Below are 11756 nucleotides of genomic sequence, written 5' to 3'. Positions count from 1 at the left end.
AAAAAAAAAAAAAAAAAAAAAAAAAAAAAAAAAAAAAAAAAAGAATAAACGAAATCCTTGATTGAAAGAAAAGAAATGTAAACAAATGATCCCCTGCGACCACAACCCCAAGTCTTATGTCCCCACTCAGCCCCTAAGGAATGAACCAGGCATAAGGAGAAACTGGGGCGGGGTGGGGTGAAGGCCTTACAGGGCACTGGCCAGAGTGGGAGGCTTTCTCCTGGGGTGGGGCCCGGAAGTCTGGGCCAGGCTGGGGGGAGATGGCTCCCTTGTTTTCCTGGCCAGCTCTACTCACATGAGGTGGGGAGAAGGCAGCTTGAAAACTAGCCAAGCCCCAAAGGGAACGGTAAAAACTTGATTCTCATAGGCCTGGATAGCAGATACTTGATTTTTAAAGTGGATTATGCTGATAATTGCCCCATTCTTCAGTTCATTCAGTTAGTGTAGACCTGACCTTGGGGGCAAGGGGCAGTTATAAAGTGGACTTGGGCTCCTAAAACGGAAGATAGGTTTTATTCTCCGTGTTTTGAGTCTGCACATCACTGGGGAATAAATATATATATTTTTTCATTTAAATGTTCCCAGCATGAAGGAGAAATACACAACATGTCCCATTGTAACTGAGGATGGGAATCTGCCTTATCCTCTCTCCTCCCTATCAGATAAGAGGGACAAAAATAATAAAAAGCCAAAGAAGTGCCCTCCACTCCCCTGTTCTTCCATGCAGCCTCATAATGTACCTTCTCTCCACATCATTTCTTTCCTTTTGGCACAGAACACTGCTGTCCCTACTGCAAAGACAAGTCAGGTCCTAAACTACATCTCTATGATGCAATTAATCAAAACCAGGGGCTATGAAACAAGCCACAGCAAAATAAATAGTAATTTCACATGGGGTTGGAATGGGGAGAGGATTCTCAATCAGATAAGCTCACTGCACAGCACCCCAGAAGTATCCACTGTCTTCAGGTGCTCCTGAATCACAGAAATCCCTTGAGACTATGACACCTCCAGGCATCCCCTGTGAGAGCCTTCAGGAGACCCAGCAAATGAAAGCTTCTCTGCAAACCTTCCTTTAGGACTCCATTTAATCTATTGCGTGTCCCTCTCAAGAGCGGTCAAACAAACATCACACAAAACTGAACAAACAAATAAAATAGATGATATAGTCGATTTCCCTTTTATAGGTAAATCCACAAAATTGAGGTTCATGGGCTAATAAAGTTTTCTGTATTTATTTTTTTTAAGTCATGTATCATTTAACCCCAAATCATTAATTCCTTAACTTAAATTACTTCCAGATGGTTTTCTGTATTTCCTAAGGAACATCAGAGGCTGCTAATCTCCTCAAAGGCTGTTACAGAATTCCTTAAGGACTGTGGGCACATGGAAGCACTTAACATAATTTATGGGAGAGGAGAATGATTGGAAAGAGGAAACCTGCTGCTTCCACAGGGGCTCAGGGTTCCTAAGTCAATGAGGCAACTTCAGATGGTTTTGTTCATGCTTAAATGTTAAATTGTTAATATCGCATAAAATGAGGGATGGAACTCATGACTTTAGTTCAAAGGCTTCTTGCATTGTCTACCTGTAGACAGCGGACTTCTGGATATATATTGCTGAGGACATGGAAAAGACGGGCTATATGTTGGCCTCATGAAACAGCTATGGTCATCTCGAAAACTCAGTATCAAGTCCTGACTATGGTGCTTACTATTAGAGACAAAAAACGAGGAAGAAGGAGAAAAGGGGAAAATGAAAGAAAGGTCTATGCTTAGTTCTGTGTCCTGCCATTGTTCTTAAAACATATAGGCACTATCTGATTTCATCGTCTTCACTCTCATGGGGTGTATTATTATTATCCATGGACATTTTATTCATTCATTCATTCATTCATTCATTCAACAAATAGGTGTCACCTGCTTACTATTCATCAGGCCCACATTTTGGAGTTCTACCAGTGAACAAAATAGAGGAAGGTCCTAAATTTGTTGACCTTACATTCTAGTGGAGGATGCAGACTCTAAAGTAATACACAAATAATTGTATTTGATAATGAAGCAATATGTGTTGTGAACAAAATAAAGCAAAATAAGGGAAAAGTCTGATTTAGGGGTGCAACTTTAGGAAAGTGGGTGAAGGGAGAGCAATTTTGGGAAAAGAGCTTCTCAGGCTGATGAAAATGAAAGTGCAAAGACCCTAAGCTGGAGTCCTGAAAGGTCTTATTTTCTTTCAGAAGGATCACTCTGGCCACGTGTAGACCACAGCCTATAGGGGTAGCCAAAGAAGCCTAAAGTCTAATTAAGAGCTGGCTCAAGGCACCCAGGATGCTTGCACTGGAGTAAGAGGAGCAGCGTCGTGAGGTTGAGACATGGACCAGTTAATGATGCCTAGTGGAAGTGAAGCCAGCAGGATGTGCTGATGGATGGTTGTGGACTGTGGAAGGGAAAGAAGAGGCCACTGTTTTGGTCCAAACAACTGGGTACCTGAGGGTTCTCTTTATGGAGGTGAGGAAGACAGAGGGTGAGTGATCTGGGTGGGTACATTGGCACAGATGAGGAAACTGTGGCTCATAGGGGAGGTTAAGCCACTTGCTGGTATGTGACAGGCCATACATTGAAAATCAGCTCTCTGCGCTCCCCAGAAGCAGCCAGGCCAGTTTATGACCACCAACCCTAAGGAAAATTGAGTATTGCATTGATATGAACCATAAGCCCTATGTCATCCCCTCGTTCATTAACTCCAGGTCTAAGTCTGGCTAAGGTAGAGAGGAGTCAGAGGTGTGGAATGTGGAAATAATATATTCTTCCTCTCTCCATGTGGATAATGATTCCAGCCTTTATTCCATCTAATGTAAATATATTTAGGGAACATTTACTGGGGCCATTCGCTGTCTGCCCTTGTTCCTTTATTTGTTTGCTTGCTCATTCCTTGCTCCATGTCAACTCCATGAGGGGCAATGTCTGACATGTTCACCCATGTATTCCCAGCCCCTACAAGTGTGTACGTGAAGATAAGTCCTTGTCCAATGAATGAATGAATATTGTAAATCCATAGACTATTAACCCTACTTTACTAATGAGGAATCTCAGATTCACACATTTTGCCTTTAGTTCACTTAGCTGTTAATAGTGATGATGATGATAATAACAATTAACATTTATTAGGTGCTTGCTAATTGTCAAATAATCTCATTAACAACCCTATGAACATGTACTCTTGTTATCTCCAGTTCACACAGAAGAAAACTGAAGTCAAAGAAGTGAAGTGGCTAGTTCAATGCCACTCAACTAAGAAGAGGTTGAGCTGGGATTTAATCTAGACCATCTGCCTTCAGAGTCCACACTGGCAACCACTCACTAGACTGATGGGTGTGTGCTCAGGTGTGCCTGTTTCCTACACCAGATGTCTAGGAAACTTGTGTTAGCTCTCACTTGCTAGGTCTCTCTTTGTGTCAGGTTTCACTTGTTGGGCCCTTTTATTTTAAACAAGCACTGAAGAATTGTCCCTTTGTAACTTCCACTTACCATCCCAGACAACCCCTGAGACCTTTGTGCTGCTCTGGCCCTGCTGCTTGAACTCAGCCTGTGTGGAGCTTAATCGACCCTGAAGAGGGCATGGGCCCAGCATCCCCAGATAAGATGCAAGATGCAGGTGACTTTTGGCCTGTGAAAACAACTTTTAAGACTGATGCTCAAATGCCCATACCTGGTCAAATCATCCTATTTTCCACGTGGTACCTGTTGGATGCCCAGATTCCTCTCACATTTGTGGTTAAGACCCACAGAGTGGACTCTCCACCCTTCACCCTTCCACTACGGTTCAAGGCCAGCAAATGATCAATTTACTCTGGGAATTAGGTTAACAAAGCTTTGGATTAGGTTACAAATGGAAGTAATCACACTGGTGATTAACTGTATTCGCATCATCACCATTATCACCATCACCAACATCACCATCACCGTTATCGTCACCATCATCATCACCTCACCATCACTATCACCATTGTCATCACCATCACCAACATCACCATCATCCATTATCGTCATCATCATCGTCACCATCACTATCATCATCGCTATCATCATTGTCATCTCCATCACCNTCTCTCCTCCCTATCAGATAAGAGGGACAAAAATAATAAAAAGCCAAAGAAGTGCCCTCCACTCCCCTGTTCTTCCATGCAGCCTCATAATGTACCTTCTCTCCACATCATTTCTTTCCTTTTGGCACAGAACACTGCTGTCCCTACTGCAAAGACAAGTCAGGTCCTAAACTACATCTCTATGATGCAATTAATCAAAACCAGGGGCTATGAAACAAGCCACAGCAAAATAAATAGTAATTTCACATGGGGTTGGAATGGGGAGAGGATTCTCAATCAGATAAGCTCACTGCACAGCACCCCAGAAGTATCCACTGTCTTCAGGTGCTCCTGAATCACAGAAATCCCTTGAGACTATGACACCTCCAGGCATCCCCTGTGAGAGCCTTCAGGAGACCCAGCAAATGAAAGCTTCTCTGCAAACCTTCCTTTAGGACTCCATTTAATCTATTGCGTGTCCCTCTCAAGAGCGGTCAAACAAACATCACACAAAACTGAACAAACAAATAAAATAGATGATATAGTCGATTTCCCTTTTATAGGTAAATCCACAAAAATTGAGGTTCATGGGCTAATAAAGTTTTCTGTATTTATTTTTTTTAAGTCATGTATCATTTAACCCCCAAATCATTAATTCCTTAACTTAAATTACTTCCAGATGGTTTTCTGTATTTCCTAAGGAACATCAGAGGCTGCTAATCTCCTCAAAGGCTGTTACAGAATTCCTTAAGGACTGTGGGCACATGGAAGCACTTAACATAATTTATGGGAGAGGAGAATGATTGGAAAGAGGAAACCTGCTGCTTCCACAGGGGCTCAGGGTTCCTAAGTCAATGAGGCAACTTCAGATGGTTTTGTTCATGCTTAAATGTTAAATTGTTAATATCGCATAAAATGAGGGATGGAACTCATGACTTTAGTTCAAAGGCTTCTTGCATTGTCTACCTGTAGACAGCGGACTTCTGGATATATATTGCTGAGGACATGGAAAAGACGGGCTATATGTTGGCCTCATGAAACAGCTATGGTCATCTCGAAAACTCAGTATCAAGTCCTGACTATGGTGCTTACTATTAGAGACAAAAAACGAGGAAGAAGGAGAAAAGGGGGAAAATGAAAGAAAGGTCTATGCTTAGTTCTGTGTCCTGCCATTGTTCTTAAAACATATAGGCACTATCTGATTTCATCGTCTTCACTCTCATGGGGTGTATTATTATTATCCATGGACATTTTATTCATTCATTCATTCATTCATTCATTCATTCAACAAATAGGTGTCACCTGCTTACTATTCATCAGGCCCACATTTTGGAGTTCTACCAGTGAACAAAATAGAGGAAGGTCCTAAATTTGTTGACCTTACATTCTAGTGGAGGATGCAGACTCTAAAGTAATACACAAATAATTGTATTTGATAATGAAGCAATATGTGTTGTGAACAAAAATAAAGCAAAATAAGGGAAAAGTCTGATTTAGGGGTGCAACTTTAGGAAAGTGGGTGAAGGGAGAGCAATTTTTGGGAAAAGAGCTTCTCAGGCTGATGAAAATGAAAGTGCAAAGACCCTAAGCTGGAGTCCTGAAAGGTCTTATTTTTCTTTCAGAAGGATCACTCTGGCCACGTGTAGACCACAGCCTATAGGGGTAGCCAAAGAAGCCTAAAGTCTAATTAAGAGCTGGCTCAAGGCACCCAGGATGCTTGCACTGGAGTAAGAGGAGCAGCGTCGTGAGGTTGAGACATGGACCAGTTAATGATGCCTAGTGGAAGTGAAGCCAGCAGGATGTGCTGATGGATGGTTGTGGACTGTGGAAGGGAAAGAAGAGGCCACTGTTTTGGTCCAAACAACTGGGTACCTGAGGGTTCTCTTTATGGAGGTGAGGAAGACAGAGGGTGAGTGATCTGGGTGGGTACATTGGCACAGATGAGGAAACTGTGGCTCATAGGGGAGGTTAAGCCACTTGCTGGTATGTGACAGGCCATACATTGAAAATCAGCTCTCTGCGCTCCCCAGAAGCAGCCAGGCCAGTTTATGACCACCAACCCTAAGGAAAATTGAGTATTGCATTGATATGAACCATAAGCCCTATGTCATCCCCTCGTTCATTAACTCCAGGTCTAAGTCTGGCTAAGGTAGAGAGGAGTCAGAGGTGTGGAATGTGGAAATAATATATTCTTCCTCTCTCCATGTGGATAATGATTCCAGCCTTTATTCCATCTAATGTAAATATATTTAGGGAACATTTACTGGGGGCCATTCGCTGTCTGCCCTTGTTCCTTTATTTGTTTGCTTGCTCATTCCTTGCTCCATGTCAACTCCATGAGGGGCAATGTCTGACATGTTCACCCATGTATTCCCAGCCCCTACAAGTGTGTACGTGAAGATAAGTCCTTGTCCAATGAATGAATGAATATTGTAAATCCATAGACTATTAACCCTACTTTACTAATGAGGAATCTCAGATTCACACATTTTGCCTTTAGTTCACTTAGCTGTTAATAGTGATGATGATGATAATAACAATTAACATTTATTAGGTGCTTGCTAATTGTCAAATAATCTCATTAACAACCCTATGAACATGTACTCTTGTTATCTCCAGTTCACACAGAAGAAAACTGAAGTCAAAGAAGTGAAGTGGCTAGTTCAATGCCACTCAACTAAGAAGAGGTTGAGCTGGGATTTAATCTAGACCATCTGCCTTCAGAGTCCACACTGGCAACCACTCACTAGACTGATGGGTGTGTGCTCAGGTGTGCCTGTTTCCTACACCAGATGTCTAGGAAACTTGTGTTAGCTCTCACTTGCTAGGTCTCTCTTTGTGTCAGGTTTCACTTGTTGGGCCCTTTTATTTTAAACAAGCACTGAAGAATTGTCCCTTTGTAACTTCCACTTACCATCCCAGACAACCCCCTGAGACCTTTGTGCTGCTCTGGCCCTGCTGCTTGAACTCAGCCTGTGTGGAGCTTAATCGACCCTGAAGAGGGCATGGGCCCAGCATCCCCAGATAAGATGCAAGATGCAGGTGACTTTTGGCCTGTGAAAACAACTTTTAAGACTGATGCTCAAATGCCCATACCTGGTCAAATCATCCTATTTTCCACGTGGTACCTGTTGGATGCCCAGATTCCTCTCACATTTGTGGTTAAGACCCACAGAGTGGACTCTCCACCCTTCACCCTTCCACTACGGTTCAAGGCCAGCAAATGATCAATTTACTCTGGGAATTAGGTTAACAAAGCTTTGGATTAGGTTACAAATGGAAGTAATCACACTGGTGATTAACTGTATTCGCATCATCACCATTATCACCATCACCAACATCACCATCACCGTTATCGTCACCATCATCATCACCTCACCATCACTATCACCATTGTCATCACCATCACCAACATCACCATCACCATTATCGTCACCATCATCATCACCATCACTATCATCATCACTATCATCATTGTCATCACCATCACCATCATCATCACCATTATCATCATCATTATCACCATCACCATCATCACCATCACTATCATCATCACTATCACCATTGTCATCACCATCACCATCATCACCATTACTATCATCATCACTATCACCATTATCATCACCATCACTGTCATCATCACCATTATCATCATCATTATCACCATCATGATCATCACCATCACCATCATCACCATCACTATAATCATCACCATCACCACCATCATTATTACCACTATTGCCATCACCATCATAATTACCATCACCATCACCATCACCATTACTATTATCATCACCATCATCATCACGATCAACATCATCATCATCATCATCTCTAACACTTGCAGATTCCTTATTCTGTGCCAGGAACTGTCTTAAGTACTTTGACAGGTGTGGATTCATTTAATCCTCACAACAGTCCTATGACATTACTTTTGTTATCAGCCCTACTTACACATGAGAAAATTGAGATACAGAGTTTAGGAGACTTATCCAATATCACGGAGCAACTGATTAGCAGAGCTGGTATTCAAACTCAGCTACTCCCGCCATAGACTCCTTGCTCTAAATAGACATTTCTCAGACTTTCCTGTGTATACACCTGACCTAGGGAACTTGTTAAAAAGCAGCTTCTGATTTAGGTGCTAGGGGTGGAATCTTCTCCTATGCATTTCTCCCAAGCCTCCAGGTGATCTTGATATTGTGAGTCAGTGGGCCACCTTTGAGTAACAACTCCCTAAATCATTACCCTATTCTGCTCCCTATCTACTCATGCAAAGTCATATTATCCAAACTATATTTATTTGAAAATTTCACTGAAGTTAAGCTCTTTCCTGCTTCTCAGCATAAAGCAATCACAAGCATATTCAGTGCATTCTGTCATTGCAGAAGAATCTTGAGACTGGAGAATTCGTCCTGCAGTTAGTTAATAATGGCTATTTAATACACACTCCTAACTGAAACCAGTATTTGGAGTGGGCAGGTGCAGTGACTGACTTTGGTCTGGTTAGTAGCTGCTCCATCAACTGAGTCCCTAAGTGACCTTAATGGGCACAGACCCCTGCCAACCTGCAGTGGACACACACAAAAATGGAATGAGCGGTGAATGTTTGCTGTTGTATGCCCCTGAAAGTTTGGATTATTTGTTTCAGCACCTTCTCATAACCCATCCTCATTGGAACACCCAGGCATTCAAATTCATTGCATGCCCACTCACTCAGCTGCATTCCTGTTCCTTTTGGATGATCAAGCCTTGCAGGAATAAGACCTGCTCTCTGTCTATGCATTCTTCAGTTCAATAGTAATTGTTGAGTGAATTACTTATAGGCAGGGTGCCTGCCCTCTGACAGCCCATTAGGCGGGATAATATACATGCACAAATATCTCAAATCAGCATCGGAAAATAGGCACACATTAAATGTTTTAAGGGCCTAGAGAAGATAAAAATGATTTCACTGCCCCCCTGTCCTCCATTTATACTAATTATCCTGTTCCCTCTACTGGCTCTGCCCAGTTTTCTCTCTGCAGAGATCTTGTACTTGCCACTCTCTCTTCCTGAAATACCTTTCCTACCATGTCCCTCTCCTTGCGAATATTATCCCCTCAGGGAAGTATTTGTCCCAGGGCCACATCACCAGAAACCAGCACAGAGACTAGACCGTATCCAGCACTCAATAAATACGACTGAAGAAATTTCATGATGTTTCACGGACTCATTTAATCCTGATCACAGGCATCAGGAACAGTGGGAGATTAATAGTGGGGATGCAAGGAAAGAAAGACAGGAGAGCAGGGTCTTTCTGGCAGGAAGAATGAGACAGTACGCAGGACAGCCCATAAACAAGAATGGAAGTTGTTGTAGCCAGTCAGTTCTCATAACCACTAGCCAGAAGATGCCGATTAAACCAGCTCCAACATCTTGGCATTGAGTGGGGCTGGGTTTTGCTGTTATATCGATTTCACCCTCTCCACCCCTAAGTCTTTGGATTTAGTTTCTCAATTTTTTAGTCCTTACTTATAAGGACTTAAATGTTGAATTGTTAATAGAAAATAATTCAGACTCTTCCACGCTACGAAATGTATACAGAGTTCAGTTCCAATATTAAACTACCTTTAAAATGCCCCTTCTGGCCGACCGTGATCCGAATCCTAAGCTATGGGATTACTTGTGATTCACAGCAGATCCAGTGAGGTTCTGGGAAGGAGGACGCTGGTGACTTTTATGTATGATTAGCTCCTTTCAACCACCTTTCTCAGGGGCAGACAATCCAGGTAACTAAAGGTGCTTCATAGAAAGACCCACTGCATTGCTTTTAACTCTCCTTAAGACTCTCTGATGGCTTGTTAACAAAGATTGAGCTTCAAATGGAAATCTGCCAAAATTGTGTTGTTTTGACACTTGGAACAATGGAATGCCAATTCCACTAATTTATGTGCGAAATATCTCAGCTCCAGACCCACAAGCAGCCTGGGAATGGTTATAGAGTAAACAGCGCTCCCTGGTGGCCCTGGCCAGCATTTGTTGCTAGCAGAGGAAAAAAATAAGAAAAGCTCAGATTTGGGGGTCTAAGTGGCAAGGGAATCAGAAGAGTGTCACTACATTCAGCAGCATTTCACACTAATGAATGTCTTTGTTCTCAGGAGGCAGTAATGGTCACTACTGACTCCTTTACCTCTGACTTGTAAGTAAAAGTTGTGATACCCCCTGGGGCAGCCCATCTTCGAGATGTTCAGTAAACAATGATGCTTACTTAAAGCTGTGTCCTGGATAGAGCTCAAGAGATGGCCGTTTGATCTTTATGGAGCATCCAAGAGATTAAATCTCAGCCCAGCTGGGAGCAGGACCAAGGCTGGTGGAAGGAAGGCATTAAATTTTTGCCTCCTGCTCTCTACAAAAGGCATTAAGCATACAGTGTTTAGGTTGCCATTCTGCTGATGGATGGAACTCAGATGCCACTGTATCAATCAAGGTTTAGTGAGGGAAACAGAACCACTAGGAACAGGAATCTATTTTTAGGAATGAGATCTTACATAATTGTGGGAAAAGCTAGAGCTATAAGAGCCAGAAGAGGGAGTCAGAGGATAAGCAGAAATTACTGACCAGCTTCCCTGAACCTCTGGCATGGGATTCAGCACAAGCTGAGCTTTCAGTCTATTCCAGGGGAACAAATTGGAACTCTCAGGAGGATCCGGGGAGGCAGGAGTCTCCAGCTACCAGACTAGGAAGATGAAAGGGGTACTGTTCAAAAAGTGTTTGAAGGGGTTGAGCTTTCAGCATGACCAAGTCAACACCTGCTGGATGGATCTTCTCACACAGGTAACAACCATAAACTCTGAATAAGATACAAAACAAAAAGAGCAACACAAACACATCAACAACACCGCAAAGACTTCCAGAAGGCTGTGAAAAGTGAAGAAAAACAGGAGACTCTGGAGGTAGGTAAGTTGACATTTGGAAGGAGAGGCGTGGAGTGACTTTCCTGTTTTGGTGGCATTTCCCCTAAAAACAGGCCAAAATCATTGCTGCAAGGGACAACTAACACTCCTGTAGAAACTCACTCTTTCTTTTTTTTTTTAAATATTTTTTATTTTTTGAGATGGAGTCTTGCTCTGTTGCCCAGGCTGGAGTGCAGTGGTGCAATCTTGGCTTACTGCAACCTCCACCTCCCAGGTTCAAGCAATTCTTGTGCCTCGGCCTCCTGAGTAGCTAGGATTACAGGTGCGCAACACCGCACCCAGCTATTTTTTGTATTTTTAGTAGAGGCAGGGTTTCGCCATGTTGGCCAGGCTGGTCTTGAACTCCTGACCTCAACCAATCCACCTGTCTCAGCCTCCCAAAGTCTTGGGATTACAAGTGAGAGCCACCGTGCCCCGCCGAAACTCACTCTTTCTAAACTGAAGAACCAGACAACAAAATCTGTAGCAGTCACTGCCACTGGAATGCAGAGGGGGAATTCCAACGAAGGAAAGAGCCAGAAAGAAAGACCCACAATTGCTGGTATTTACTTTGCCCACGTCTTTGGATGACCCAGGAACCCTGGGAGAATGGGGAAGATTAAGCAGCGCAGCTAAAGATAAGAGGGCTGAACTGATCTAAGCGAACCCCAAGAGACATTTTGTAGTGTGAATCCAATCAAGCCATTAACTAGCCAAAAAAAAAAAAAAAAAAAAAA

The sequence above is a fragment of the Rhinopithecus bieti genome, unplaced genomic scaffold, assembly GCF_001698545.2.
Source record: "Rhinopithecus bieti isolate Rb0 unplaced genomic scaffold, ASM169854v2 scaffold_5246, whole genome shotgun sequence".
NCBI lineage: Eukaryota > Metazoa > Chordata > Mammalia > Primates > Cercopithecidae > Rhinopithecus > Rhinopithecus bieti.
This window is presented reverse-complemented; position numbering follows the sequence as displayed.